Raw genomic sequence first — 16,363 nt, forward strand, 5'->3', positions numbered from 1 at the left:
TCTCCATGTACTTCACTGACAAAGGCAGGGATGAATTTTTACTACGCTTCCAGATATTGTCATATATAACACACGAATATTGTTTCACAAGAAGACAAGCAGTAATTAATGATAACTGGACTTATGGTGGTCAGACTTTCAGATGTGTCTGATATGATAAAAGTGTCCTTCTAAGGTTTCTAGGCACATTCAAACATCTTATGGCAGTGTTCAGAGCTCAAATAAGATTTATGCCCTTAATCCTAGCCACTATTTGATTTCTATTTGATAGGAGGATATTCTGAATTCTGGAATGTAAGATGTTAATTACAAGTACTAATGACATGTGCTCTTGCTTTAATGGAAGGTATTGCATCTCTCACGTCAGTGTACAGAGTGTATAGAGTGCAATGTTAGGATCTACTTTGATTTTTCCTTCCCCATTTTGAATTCAAAGGCAAAAACAACTGTTCTCTAGCACACTGATGATAAATTTAAAAGGTTTCTAAATCCTAGAGAGTTAGATCTACTGAGAGACACACCCACAGTTCAGTCACATTATTATGACTACCATATTTACTTTTATAATCCTTGCCATTGCATAATTTACACACACTGCTTCTTTAAATTCAAAGTGGGGAAGTTGTTTTCTTTTGCATATTTGACATAGCTGTTTTCTCGAGCATTTACTGTACAGTTCTGTGAGTGTTATGAAATGTACGTGGCAAGTAGCAGTTTTTCTATTTCGATATCTGCTATTTCCAATTTGGAGTGTTCGACCCGTTCAGTGTGCGAGTCAGTAGTAACCTGATGCGGTAATACTCTTTGCTGTCTATTATGAACATACACTGGCGGAAAAAAATATCCAAACACCATGAAATACGGAATGTAGAATATGGAAATTTTGGCAATATATTTGTCAAGATATTGTAGTTAATTGATTAAAGGTACAAGTCTACAGGTTAATATCCATGCGAGAAAAGCCATCGCAAATGCGGCATGCAGGTCCATTAATAACCGGTGTAATCGCCTGACTGTTGAATGCAGGTATGCAAACGTGCATGCATTGTGCCGTACAGGTGCCAGATGTCAGCTTGTGGGATGGAGTTCCATGCCTGTTGCACTTAGTCGGCCAATACCGTGACAGTTAATGCCAGTTGTGGATGACACCAGAGTTGTCGTCCAATGATGTTCCATATGTGCTCGACTGGAAGACAGATCAGCAGATCGAGCAGACCACGGCAACATGTCGACACACTGTACAGCATGTTGGGTTACAACAGCGGCATGGAGGCGTGCATTATCCTGTTGGAAAACACCCTTGGGAATGCTGTTCATGAATGACAGCATAATAGGTCGAAACACCAGACGGACGTACACATCTGCAGTCAGGGTGCATGGGATAACCACGAGAGTACTCCTGCTGTCATAGTAAATTGCTCCCTAAACCAGAACTCCCAGTGTAGGTTTACTGTGTCGATGCTGCAGACAGGTGGAATGCAGGCACTCACCTGGCCTCCTTCTAACCAACACATGATCATCACTGGCACCAACGCAGAACCGGCTTTCATCGGAAAACACAACGGACCTCCACTCCATCCTTCAAAGGGCTCTCCCTTGATACCACTGAAGTCGCAGTGGGGCGAGTGGAATGCAAATCGCAGGGCGTCTGGCTCGGAGTTGTTCTTCAAGTAACCAATTTTGAACAGTTCGTTGCATCACAGTGGTGTCAACTGACACTCGCACTGCTGCTGCAGACGCAGTCCACTGCACTACAGCCATACGCCAAATACAGCGGTCCTCCCTCTCGGTGGTGTCACGAGGACGTTCGGAGCCCGGTCTTCTTGCGATTGTACCTTCTTGTGACCACTGCTGCCAGCATGCATGCACGGTGGAGACATTCCTGCTAGGTCGTTCTGCAATAGTGTGGAAGGAAAATCCACCTTTATGTAGCACTATTATAGGGCCTTGTTCAACCGCAGTGAGCTGTTAATACTGGCCTCTTCATCATCGTAAAGGCATTCTTGAACCCCTCACAGTCAGTATGCCCAATCTCATCTCACAGGTGACTAATGCTCTCGCACAGTATTTAAAGCAAACTTGATGTGCAAGGTGATGGGGCCGCTACTAGCGCCATGCTAATGTGATTTGCAGGAAATATGAATCAATGTCATCTATCACATGTATAAACACGCCTACCAACATTCGTTAATCTAGCACAACCCCTTCTTGGTGTTTGGATATTTTTTTCCACCAGTGTATTATATTTTTTTTTTTTTTTTGCTATTGGCTTTACGTCGCACTGACACAGATAGGTCTTATGGCGACAATGGGACAGGAAAGGGCTAGGACTGGGAAGGAAGCGGCCATGGCCTTAATTAAGGTACAGCCCCAGCATTTGCCTGGTGTGAAAATGGGAAACCAAGGAAAACCATCTTTAGGGCTGCCGACAGTGGGGTTCGAACCACTTATCTCCCGAATACTGGATACTCGCCGCACTTAAGCGACTGTAGCTATCGAGCTCGGTATTATTATATTTTAGTGATGCTTCCAGTGCATTCTGTAACCTTATAAATGTTTGTTATTAAATCCATAATAAGCAAGTATGTAACACTGGATCATACAAACTTATGGTATAGTAATCAATTACACCAAGTTTTCAGTGTCCAGGTGCAATATGAAGTATTGATGAGAACAGAAAAAAACACTTCAAGCTACCAACAAGTGTCAGAGAGCATTTCACAGCCCCAAAACTGGTAATTTTCAGTAAATAGGAAAGGAACTTATGGAATATGTGATATCATTGCATAATGATGGTTATGCCATCTCACATGACATGATTTCTTCAGAGATAACAGTTTCAAGAAAACGGGAATGTCAAACATATTAGATAGGAGTGAAGATTTGCTCTGGAAGAATACAAGTGGTAATAGCGGCGGCAGCAGCAGCATTTCTGCAGTAGTGATGACTAATAGGGCATTAACCTTCGAACCGGTAGTTGAAATAGCTGTAACCAGTGAGTGTGCACCACACATTTGCAGTACCTGATGTATATCACTCTGACAGATATATTATTCACAGAATATGCACATATAATACACTGAAACATTCAGCATAAACGGGACTATTTGAAAAGTAGTTTGCATTTACCTTCAATATAATTTTTTTTAATTTTCTGCCCCTGTAAACGCCTACTCAAAAAACGAAAAATATTTTTTAGTTACACATCAAATATAAATGATTAATCCGTTTTTCTGAAACTTTTTAAATATACATTTTGTAGAGAAATTAATTCTGATGATAGGCATGCAAATTTTAAGTGAATAGTGTTCATACTTTAGGAATTATTCAATAAAAGTACGTTACATGATAGAGCACTAACTGGTGGGTGTTCATAACCTACCTCAGGTGGCACAACACTTACCCATTCTGCTGCAGTAGGCCTTAAATTTACAGATGCATTTAATGTAACCATCGTGTGAGCATAACACACAGTAAACAGTAAACAATGAAAGCAAGTCACAACAAAATCAACACGTGTTTCAAAGCTGTATGAATTGCGACCTTGATTTATTTCTAAGATATCACACATAAATGGATGTATTGAACACCGAAACATTCCACATTCCAAGGAGAAAACATGGCTGATGAATGCTGCCATCTAACGTAAATATTCACAACTTCTTCTACCTTTATTTACTGATAAAGTAGACCTGCCGATCTAATGTCAGCTACCAGTTCGAGGGTTAAAGGGAAAGATTCTTCTTTTTGCCAGTACACCATTATATACAGATGTGATTTGTACTTTATCTAATTCATATTTATTTTGCTACAGGTACTATTATAAGTTCCCAACAGAAAGAACATCTTTCCAGTACCCATAGACTACTTCAAACTCGTGTCTTAACATGCTAAATGTAAGCTTATGCTCTTTACCGTTCAGAAGAAATCTGATGTGTATGATGGTAGAAACGTACGCCAAATTCCCTACCTAAACCTTTTGGACTAAAGGACGAACTTCGAAATTTTTATCCCAAGGCTTCATGCCAATGAACTTCATCTCCATTGATTATTTAATGTGGTCAATCTGTCCACATTCACATTCCCTACATGTGCATTACGGTTCATGCCCCTGTAATGAATGTCATATGTATATGCCTTAGTGCAGTGTCCGGTCTGTTCTGCCCCCTGTGAGCTAGTACTGTTACTGCTGGTGACACTCCCCTTCTACTGTATCAGCCAATTAGCGCTCAGCCTACTAGAGGTCTAGTGAACGCACTCAGGTATGGAAGCCTCTGACTTGGAGTTGAACAGCGTTGAAGGAAGGATGTAGTGTGTAGTCTTGCAGCGTCCTGGCTTGATCCCGGGATATGAAGCCAGGCTAGGATTACTATTTTCTACAGGCATGCTAGGCCCAATCAAGCTTGTGATGTTGTCCTCGTTCTTCGAGTTCTTACTATTGGTGAATTATTTTAATTCTCGTCTTTTTTCATCTTGTGAAGTGTAGCGTCCTTTGTGACCATGTGCTTCGCTGGTAATTCTTTGAGATTGTAAGTTCGTTAACTCCTTTTACATCTATTGAAAATTATCACTACCAATGAATTAAGCATTAGCTTTTTAGAAGAAAAAAAATATTTGTTTTGTGTGAGTCAAAATTGAACTTTAAAACGACGCCATGTCTCAGAATTTATCTATTCGATACCTGTGTTGTGATAAACGACTGGTCTTCTGCTGGGTTTTGACGGTTTGATTAACAACATTTTAAATTGATTTAAAGGACTAAGTAGAGTGTACGTTTCGACGAATCTTCAAAATTTTATTTTTAATTTTCATTATTATTATCATTAGTACTGTTATGTAAACGCAGGGTAAAAGGTCAGCTTGTGAACCAAGGAGGTTCACGCAAGGTTTCCTAATCTCGTCTGATCCTCAACTTTTTTTTTTTTTTTTCCTCCTTTGGGCTATTAATTTATTTCACCTATAATCATATTCAATTGTGTTTAATGCGGTTTGTTGGGCAGGCTCCATTGGGATTTGTTTGTTTCAACGGACATGATGTGTTTTGTTTTGGTTACCTTAACAACGTTTTGTTGATTGGGATTGTTGTGTATTAAGTGATTGCCTTGGTCGGGGTAAATGGTATGTGCTTTGTGACGGTGAATTTTTAATAAGTTTCAATTTGTCCTGACTTAATATGTTCTAAAATATTTTCTCCCACCGTCCATTTTTCTTCTGAGTTTGTGTTTTGGGCATTTCTGATTCTTTATTGTTTGCTGCTTAATTTGTGTCCTTGTGTTGGCCCCTTGGTACCTAGTAAGCTAACTACGTCACGTGAAAGTGTTAAAGAACACTGTGGTGCATTACCTCTGTAAGATGAACAGGTCATGTAGTAATTTCTAATTAAAAGTAGGTTAAAAAATAAAATACTATTTCAATTAAGCGACTGGTGATATTGCTATCCTGGACAAAAGGGGTGGTTTATCCAAGCAGCAAAAAGGGATGATAATCGGCTTTTAGGCCATAGCAGGCATTATCTCTTAATCAACGGAATACCATGAGTGGACAAATAGCACCAATACAAATAACAGACATGAAAACTGTGGAACAACAACAGCCAGTGATGTGAAAGGTGAAGGTGCATGAGGGCTGACGAAATGCAACAATGGAGTAGCTTGCTATCAAAATGAACCAAGGGGTTACCAGATATGTGTCTAAAACAACAGTTCAGCTCATTCCAAAAAATCATATGGCAACAAGTAAATCTCAAAAACTAAACTACTATCCACTTGCATTCAAGTTTTCCACTCAACACAATTTTTACTTATGATCATTACATGCAATAACACACGACTACACAGCCCAGTGGTGTGTGGAACTCCTGTTCCCCAACACGGCCTCCACAGTAAAATGTTGATCCACAACAGTTCACTTCACTTCACAACTAGTAAGGCTCACAGTACTCTGCATAGCTGTCTGATGACTCGCTCCTGATGAATGGTTTGTCAAAGATTTGCAAACATCATGTAGCTACTTACATTCACTCATGACTAACTCACACATGACTGGTTCACTGGAAACTGAGGAGACTGACTCAGTCTCGCTGGGTTAACAGACCCGAAGAAGATTCTGATAGTTCCCACTCCCAGATCATTCTCGGCACATTCTTCTTTCTTAATCAGTCAAGTAATTCCACAATAAGGCACCAGACAGTCCAGTGGATGATCATTATTTTGCCTTAGGGTGGCCAATGGATGCTGTAGACTACATCTTTAATTGTGGTGATCGGGCTCTAAGGACCTTCCCACGACATCTAAGAGCATCGGCAACTTCCCATTCATCCATGCAGGTCTTTTACCATCTGTATTCATCTGTCAAGTCAGGTGCATCCTGTTACTGTATGCGACAGTCCACAGTACTACCTGCAACTATCTGGCCTACAGTTGGGATTGGGAGGCCATTACCAAATCGGACACACTAAGAGAGAACCAATGGCTATGCGTGGAGGAGTTTACCCTTAAGGTGCTTGCTGAAGCCTTTGTGTACAAAATGACACATACATCCCATAGGATGCTGCTGCCCTGCAGACATGGCAGGGGACTGCTAAAGACTAAGGGAGATAACCTTGACAGAAAATTTTCTCTAATATCAGGCCTAGCAAGTCAGTTGGACAGTAACTGCAAGCACTTTCAACACTTATACGAGCCTCGAATGCAAACAAAAAAAATTCAGAGCAGACAACAGCACCTGCAGACGCACGCCAGGTATGGTGATGTACAGCCTGATGACAGGCCAGACCAAGCAAGTGTGCAACAAACAACCTAGGAGGGATAATCATTACATGACAATGATAGGGACAAACAATGTACCGAGTTTAGATGGGAAATATGAAGAGTTAGTGAACATCATAGAGGGAAAGAAAATATCAATCCTAGGACTGAATGAAACTAAATAGAAAGGTAAAGGGGTTAGGAAGAACTATACACTCTACTGGAATGGTAACAACAGAGAAATGAGAAATGGAGTAGGATCGATATTGGCAAACGAGTTAAATGGTACCGGTATTACAGAGATCCAGTACATCAATGAGAGGATTATGAAGGCAATGATTCACCTAGGGTAAGAGAAGCTGAAGCCAGTGCATGTGTATGCGCCCTCTTCCCCTCCCCCACAGATGTATTGCAGTCAAGATGAAAAGAACACGTTTCTGGAATACTTAGAAGAAAACCATCAGTGATAAGGGGGCAATTATCGGGGACATCCACGCACAGCTCAGGACAAACAGAAATGGCTATGAGAAGGTGATGGGACCACACAGCCATGAGAGAAGGAATTCACAAGGAAAACATCTCCTAGACTTCTGCATCAGAAACTGTTTGGTAGTAAAATCAAGTGGTTCAACAAAAGAGTCAGTAACAAGATTACCCAAAACAGCTGGGATGGTAAGAGCAAGACAGCAATTAACTATGTCATTACGGATAAAGAAAGAAGTAGATTTGAGACTGATATCGAGGCGATTCCAAGTGAGAATCTCAATAGCGACCACCAGTTATTAGTAGCAGATCTGAAAGACATTTACATACCAAAGATAACAACTATGAAATTACCTAAGATTAAGGTGTGGGAACTACAACATATTGGAAAGAGGGCCCACTATCAGGACCATATTAGAGGACAACTGCCTATAGAAGAAGTGGGGAGTGGTGAGGAAGAGTGGACCAGGTTTAAAAAACACCTTGATAAAGGAAGCAATTAATATTTGCGGCAAGACAAGAGTAAGGGAAAGAGAGACACCTTGCTGGAATGAAAGTCTAAGACCCTCAATAGAGGAAAGGGACACAGTACAAAAAGAGAGAAATTCAAGCCAGAACAGGTAAGGGACGAGGGGAAAATCAACCAAGTTTACCACGACAAGAAAATTAGAGTTAAAGGAGTCATAGAAGAGGAAAAGAGAAAGTGCTTGCAGAACTTTACTCAAAAGCTGGAGGAAGAAAGCACAGGCAATGTGAAACTCTTATTCAGAGTGATCAAAAACAAAGGGCATGCGGTCAAAACCATCCAAGCAATTGAGGAACACAATGGAAACCAAGCCAAGAAAAAAGAGGATTTAAGAGAGATTCTGAGGAATCATTTTGGTCACCTATTGAACAGGACAGAAGCAGATCAGATACCAGCTGCTGATACTTCTACAAAGGAAACTTGCTGCACGGGAAATCCCCAAGAATCTATGAAGTCAACACGTATATAATTAAGGCAGCAGGAGTCTAGGGTTTACGGTGGCAACACAAGGTGTTCAATGCAGTTTGGAAGGATGACAAGATACCTGCTGATTGGAGCAAGGGTGTAATTGCCCCCCTGTTTAAGAAATAAAATTGTCCAATTACTGGGGAATAATGCTCCTTTCTTGCGGGCTTATGATTCTTGAGAAGATCTTAGGGAGCAGATTGAAAATTACCTTACAGCCACGATTAGAAGAGAACAGGATGGTTTCAAGACTAATAGGTCCACAACAGACCTAATCTTCAGTGTCCATATGTTAAAGGAGAAATATTGAGAGAAAGGCAAAGATCTGTTCATGGTTTTCCTGGATATTAAGAAGGCATATGTCAGCACTGCAAGAGAGAAGATATGGAGATGCCTGAGAAAGAGGACCATACCGGAGCGACAGATGAGGAAAGTTTAGATGCTGTACGAGCACTGCACCAGCTGTGTGTGACTTGACGGATATTCATCCTGGTTCCAGACCAAAAGTGGAGTCCAGCAAGACAATACGCTATCCCCATTATTGCTTATCTCCATCATGGATGACAATGAACAACATCAAGAAAACCTATGGTGAACTAAATGTAATGACATGCAATGCTGATGACGTTATGATTATGATCTGGGGAGAAACTGAGAAACAAGTACAGATGAGACTCAACAAATGGAAGGTTAAGTTCCAGGAATTGGAACTCACAATAAGCAAAGCCAAAACAGTAGTGATAGCAATAAATAGAGGAACAACCAGTGCACATCATAGCCACTGGAAAGTGTGGAAAAACTTTACATAACTTGGTAGTATAATATCTCAAGACACACTAGCCACAAAGCAGGAGGCGAATAGAGTGCAGAAGATCTTTCACTTTTACGAGATAGTACGAACGCTCCTCTGGGATCCCAAAGAACTAACAAAATCAGAGCTGGTGATGTTCAATCAGTACTTCATACCAATCTTAACCTACAGTATCAAGACCTGCACCCTCACTAAGAAGGACTCATTAAGGTTACAGGCATCTGAGATGAAGTTCCTGAAGTCCACAATTCAAAAACAAGACTGGACAAGTTATGGAATGATATGGTTACAAAGAAAGCTGGGATTGAGACATCATTGTTAGATTGGGTCAGCATGTCCAGACAGAGGTGGTTCAGGCATGTAAAGAAGATGGAGCCAACAAGAACAGCTTACGTTAACTTGAAGATACATGTGGCAAGAAAATGGATGGTGGGAAGACCAAGAACCCACTAGATGGACAACCAACGTAAAGATGGAAATTGCAGATCGGGAAAGTACACTGGAGGATGTCATTAACAACAGAACATATCTCAATAAGACAGAGTGGAAGAGGCTCGCCAACAATACCCAGGCAAATGGAACTGTAAAATGATGATTCATCTTCATCTTTCTTCTCTTCCTTTTTCTTTTCTTGATCTAGCTTTCTTCTTATCCAACACTTCCCACACCAAGACTGAAGATCTGTCACAAAGATCCGTCAATGAGAGCAGAAGCTCACACTCCTGAAGAAGGTGTGAAGCAGAAACAAATTTTTGAGAGCTGGGAAGAACTGGGACCAATGAGAAGACAGTAGTGCATGACGATGTGGGGATTATCCTTGTCCTTTTGTGTTTTCCTTCTCTTACTCCCTTTTCTCACACTGAACTGTCATTGAATCTTTCCTATTATGTGTTTCAATGTTGCTATCTTTCTACATATGACTTGATTTACATTTAATTGTTCCTTTACATCTTATATATTAAAAAAGTTTACTAAAACAGCTTTGTTTGTCCGTTCATTCTACGGACCGATTTGCTTCATTTTTGTGTCATTCTCTCCGGAATTACCTTCTGGTGAATCATGAGGCATTGATAGTTCTTGAAGTTCAGTCAAGTCATTAAATGATCATTTTAATAAATGCAGGCAAAGGTTTACCTTAGCCCACAATGTACTTTACTTTGCGGGTTGCACAGAGTTACAGACCAATATCTTTATGTAAATATATCAGCTAAGCTAAACGATTAAAAATGATGGCAACTATAGGCAAACCTGCAATTTCAACCAAACTTGGTACACACATGACTTAATACTATCTAGAGAGAAATACCACTGGAGCAAGACACACCTAGAATCCGGTGGTGGAGTGTGGAGGAAGTGGCATGCAAAAATAATTGAAAACGAACAAAATTAGTGTTGAATCCATTGTTTCTGGAGTTACTTATATATGAATAGTGACACTCCAGATGGTATTTAAGACCAAGTTCAGCCACCATTGGCATGGGGGTGAGAAGGGGCGAGAAAGAAAATATCCAAAATGACCAAAATTATGTATGTGTGTATGTTCCAGCATAGCTCTCAACCGAACTTGATACTCAGATGACTTACTACCTGTAACAAATACACAGTTCAAAAAATTAGGGGAACATGTTTTTGAACATGTACCATGCTCCACAAAATATCTCACACCCAAGTACATTACCAACTAAACTTTTATTCTTACCGTTGAAGTATACAAAAGAACATTGATAGATTCGCATTCATTATCTCTACACAAACGGAAATGTCCAAACAGGGGCGATAACAAAGTGATAACAGTCCTCCAGAGTGGATTTTTATCACAGTTTGAAAGTTTCAGTATGGTGTATGTCCTCCACGAGCTTTTATCACAGCTTGGCACCTATGTGGCATGCTCCATGTAAGTCAACGGAGGTCACATTGCGGTTTCAGGTCCCATTCTTCAATGAGAGCCTCTTCAAGGTCTTGGAGCACCTGTGGTAGAACAGGATGCCCACGAACACTTCTGTCAAGCGTGTCCCACACATGCTAGATGGGATTAAGGTCGGGACTCACTGCTGGCCATTCCATATCTTGAATGTCCAGTTCTCGCAAGACAGCTCTGGTGATACGCGCTACACGAGCCCTGACATTGTGCATGGGTACAAAATCAGGGCAAACACCATATGCAGCAACCAACACATGCTGTAGGAGTATCTGCTCGATGAACACTGCAGCGGTAAGATTACCACGGAAGACAACAAGGCATTTGTTTTCTTCTCAAATATAGTTTCTCAATTTTTTGCTGCCCTTTTGACTATTTGTGATTGTGACTCAATGAAGACAGACTGTTATTTTAAATTTTAGCACAGTGAATTTGTCCTCGTTTTTTAATTGTAACACACTGCACGTTTAGACTAAGAGGTCCACAACCTCGCCATAGTCACTCATTGTTTTAATTCCAACATGTCGCATTTATTTTCATTCTTTTCACTGTTTTTTAACATATTCTGAAGATGGCTCAAACGAGTTGAAACATGTATGACTAATATTACTCCATCTAAAGATGGAGATGTGTATGTATTGAATAGGAGAACATATTAAATTTCCTTTGTAAAGTGAAAACCGTCAATACAAAATGATTTTAATATCTCGTCTAGGTGTTATATATCATATACTTCAAAATATTTCTCCCCTAAGTGGTTTAGATGGACGCTGACTCCGAAAATTACAATATTAATTTTTCTGAAACCGTTTCACATACAAACTTAAAATGATATGTGAGGGTTGGTCTTCTATGTTTTAGATGTTGTTATGAAATATTTCTACAAAATTCTACCCTTAAACAGAACATTCCTTTTTCCATTACTGTTCAATGTACAAAGTCAAAAGTTCACGGGTTGGATGCTTCTACATTCTACATGTTAAATTGGATTGGATTTTGAAACATTCCAATTCTATAGGGTTCAAATGAGTGTTAGATGTGAAAATAATCATTCCCTAAAACTGTTCGATGTTTGGACCGATCATGTATTTTACAGGTTCAGCCAAGAGTGGACTCCCCAAAATTTAGAACTTTGAAAGATAACTTTCAGTTTAAAACCATAGTAAAGCACAGGTATCTTGCTAGTGTGTATATATTGCAATGGTAAGGAAATTATGTAGGCTGCACGTTTGTACATAAATTGCTCGCAAGCATAACTTCCTTTTTGTAGGATCTTACACTGCAGAGTGCAATACTGTGATCATCTTCGAGCAAGAACCACTGAAAAAGGTGACGTTAGCACACTTTCTCTTCTATACACTATGATGATGGCATCCCCTATCATCTTTTGTTTCTTGGCTAGCCTGTCAGTGATAACCTTACTGTGGAGGATTTGATCTTCTGGAGTTCCATAGCAAGTTCAGCATCCTTTCTTTTTTTTTCATTTTTGAATTTATCACTCAAAATGTTGACTTTTCTTCTAAGAAATTTAATCTTCTTTGTCAAGAAAACTTTTTCTTCTAAGAAATTTGATCTGTGTTGTTTTCACTGATTTTAGCTTAGCTCCTGGCAAACCCAACAACAAGATAGAAAGCTATCGACCCATCGCCTTTCTTAGCTGCTGCTACAAACTTTTTGAAAAGTTGATATATAACAGAATAAGTAGCGCAATCTTAGAGCATATTCCAGTTGAACAGGCAGGCTTCAGACCAGGACGTAGCTGCTGTGACCAAGTATTGTCTCTTACATCCTTCATTGAGGCAGGATATCAAATGAAGCTGAAAACATCTGTAGCATTTGTTGATCTTACTGCCGCCTTTGACACTGTATGGAGGGAAGGCCTTATCTACAAATTTCTTCGTATCATACCATGCAGAACGATGGCTCAACTGATTAACAACATGTTAAGTGATCGGAAGTTCCAAGTAATCACTGGAAGCAAGATAGCAAGATAAACAAGGAGAGGAAGCTAAACAATGGATTGCCCCAAGGATCAGTTCTCTCACCATTATTGTTCAACTTATATCTCTCTGACTTTCCTGACACTTCATCCAGAAATTTCTGCTATGCTGACGACTTGGCTCTAGCAGTACAAGATCAGGTAACGGAGACGACTGAAGAGATTCTGACCAAAGACCTGTCTTTACTGGAAGATTACTTCAAAATCTGGAGACTTCAACCCAGTGCGAGTAAAACAGAAGTGTCTTGCTTTCATTTAAATAATTATTTGGCGAATGTAAAACTGAATGTTAGTTTCAGAGGGAGAATTCTTCGTCATAACTGGAACCCAAAATACCTTGGTGTCATCTTGGAATGTACACTATCCTTCTGTGAAACTACCTGGGGATCTTCAGCAACCACTTTGCGATCTTCAGCCCTGGGTTTGGTGCATTCAAGTGCTGAGTATTGTGCACCTGTTTGGATGAACAGTCATCATACAAGGCTTGTTGACACCCAGCTTAATACAATGTGCATCATATCTGGTGCAATCAGATCTACTCCAGTTCATTTGCTTCCACTGCTAACTGGTATAGTGCCACCTGATCTACACCGATCTAATGCCCTTATGAAGGAATTCCACAAGATCTCAAGAAATCCTAGTCTACCCGTGAATAGTGACCTGCCACTTCTGAATCTTAATAGACTAAAATCACGCCATCCAACTCTGCATGATGCTGCTAACATGGATGCTAAGGATTTTAAATCTCTTGATGATTGGAAAAGTAGATGGGAAGCAGCTACGGATGTGCACCTTCATACCTTCTTCTCAGGTCCCAGACTTCCAACTGAATCCCACCTACCAAGCAAGACCTGGACTGCCCTGAATAGAATCAGAACAGGACATGGTCAGTGCAGAGCCACTCTCCATAAGTGAAAAAAGCTACCTAATCCAGACTGTGACTGCGGAGCTCCACATCAGACTATTCGTCATATTGTAATAGACAAGAAAAATGTTCTACCGATCAATACATTTATTGTGAATGAATTATTGCACTAGTACCGGTTTCGGCCTATCTAGTGCAATAATTCATTCACAATAAATGTATTGATCGGTGGAACATTTTTCTTGTCTATTACATTGAATACAATCAATACGGAATATGAAACTTATAAATAATAATATTCGTCATATTGTCAGGGAATGTAAGATTCGAGCCTATCACGGTGATGAAGATGACTTCCTGCTGCTAACTCCAGATGATGCACGCTGGATTGAAGAACTAGATATTCAATTCTGAAGCACAAATTACTTTGTTTCTCAGCTGTAAATATGTATGTATATATATATATATTACTGATTATGTCTGTATAAGCCATACGCTAAATAATACTGATTTTAGCTGATATATCAACAAGTCCTGTAATGATGGAGACCAAACAGATAGTGAATTTGAAAGTGGATTCTTTTCATTAACCAGTGTAGCATTTAAAATATTTTTCTGAAATAACCTTTCAAATGAAGACCATTTCACCAGAATTTTCTATGACATATACTTTGGAAGATTGGGGTCCAACTACCACCTCTGTCTTGGCACTTCTACTCTCACCATTCATACTGAAGCTGTCACAATTCTGGAAATGTTCCTTAGCAAAATGCAGGTACAAATAAAACTTTTGTTGCTTAAAGGCAACTCTTGGCATGGGACAGCTCTCAATTAATTCGTAAATAAGACCTCATCTCTTGGTGGCGAGAAGAAATTTCTTTTTTTTCATTAGAATTATGGTCGTTAAGCGACTTGCAACCTGGAATGTAGCAGTGTGAAGGCATTTTCACATGCTTACTTTCACCGCGTATTTTAAATCACAAGTCTCTATAGAGAAAACATCATACTTAAAAAGAAAATTAAGAAAACATGAAGAAATCTTGTGTACATAATACACTAAGCAATAATATTACAAGCAGACTGTCATATTACCATGAATAACACACCAAGTTTCGACTGCAGCGCTGCAGATGACAGAGAACATCCACACCTTGGACTTTCAACACGTGATCGAGAAAGAGTCTTAACACTTGTTATCCTATTTATTATGAGTGCAGTAAAATCTTGTTAACGCAAAACCCAAGGGACCAGAAAAGCAAGAGTTCATGTTTAAAAATGTGTTAAATGAGTACCCAACTTTTAGAGTTAGAATTTCAATCACTTTGAAGTATGGTATTGGTGCATAGTAGCCTACAGTAAATGACACTACTTAAGTCACTATTAAAGTACTCAAAAGTAATTTTCATGAGGAAAATAGAGTACATTTCGAAGTCCCTCAAATGTACAATTACGTTACAGTTGAGATGATCATTAACATGGAGATGTAGCGGATAAAATGGCGCGGAGCAGCTTCAGACAGCGCAAATATATATGTAGTGTATCCATGTGGCATGTTGATCGTAATTAGAAGGCGGAGACTTATAAAGACCGGCGAGAAAGAAAAGAGTTTCTTAGATATAACAACTATGGTCCTTAAAAAATAATTGACTTAATTCTATTCTTAACTACTTTGTAAGAGAAGATCACATTTAAAAGATAGCAATTTTACTGCAAGCTAAGAAGAATAGTATCAACGTACTAGGACAAAGCCGAGAGATAATATACATCCGAGTGAAGAATTTAGTTATTTACACCTGCTAAAATAACCCGAGACGAGAGGAAAATGTATATACTTTTGTTTTAAAATATTGAAGTTAAGAAAAGCTACGGACCAGTAAAGGATTGAGAAGGAAAGGGCCAGTTGCATTATAATAAGTGGCCGGATACTGTAAAAAACTGCAGAGATATTATTCAGAAGCTCTAATCAACATTCACTAGGCGATATATTTAACAAGAACAAGCTTTATTGGAAATATATAGATATTTAGAGCACAACTTTTGAGTATTAAGAAATACCAATAGCCATTTATACGTCCTAGAAAGCTTATAATGGAAGATCTAGATATGTATTCTGCCCAAGTAATGTTTGTCTTCTTATTGCATGGACACAGGAGATATAATGAAACACGCTTAAACTGGTGGAGGAGGACTACCTGAGATGCTTTAACTCAAGCCAGACTGCCGAGACCGATGCCCAGCTGTGACGTACACGGAGACCAAGGCTGAGTGCTCAGAGATGGCATAAGAAACGAGAAGGAGCCAGCAGTTGACCTAATCAACACAAGATAAGTAATAATTTTCCAAATTACCAGTTCAAACTTATTTGTAGTTGTTGAAATATAATAGTAGGAGTGCAGAATTGCCTACAAATAAATTATATGTGCCAGTATGTGAATGACAGTGCTAGATTTTAAGAAGTTAACTGCAAGCGTGTGCCAATTTGAATAATAGTTATACCGTGCTCGTAAGATGATTTTAGGTTATTGAAAGCATATATGGAATGTGAATATC

At 39.4% G+C, this 16,363-nt stretch overlaps 1 protein-coding gene across 1 annotated transcript in view; it reads right to left on the reverse strand.

Annotated features, from left to right (window-relative positions):
* The window catches only part of htt (huntingtin), a 900,697-nt gene that overhangs the window by 389,073 nt on the left and 495,261 nt on the right, over positions 1 to 16,363 (reverse strand). The window lies entirely within an intron of this gene.

This window comes from Anabrus simplex, chromosome 3 (genome assembly GCF_040414725.1).
Source record: "Anabrus simplex isolate iqAnaSimp1 chromosome 3, ASM4041472v1, whole genome shotgun sequence".
NCBI classification, from domain to species: domain Eukaryota; kingdom Metazoa; phylum Arthropoda; class Insecta; order Orthoptera; family Tettigoniidae; genus Anabrus; species Anabrus simplex.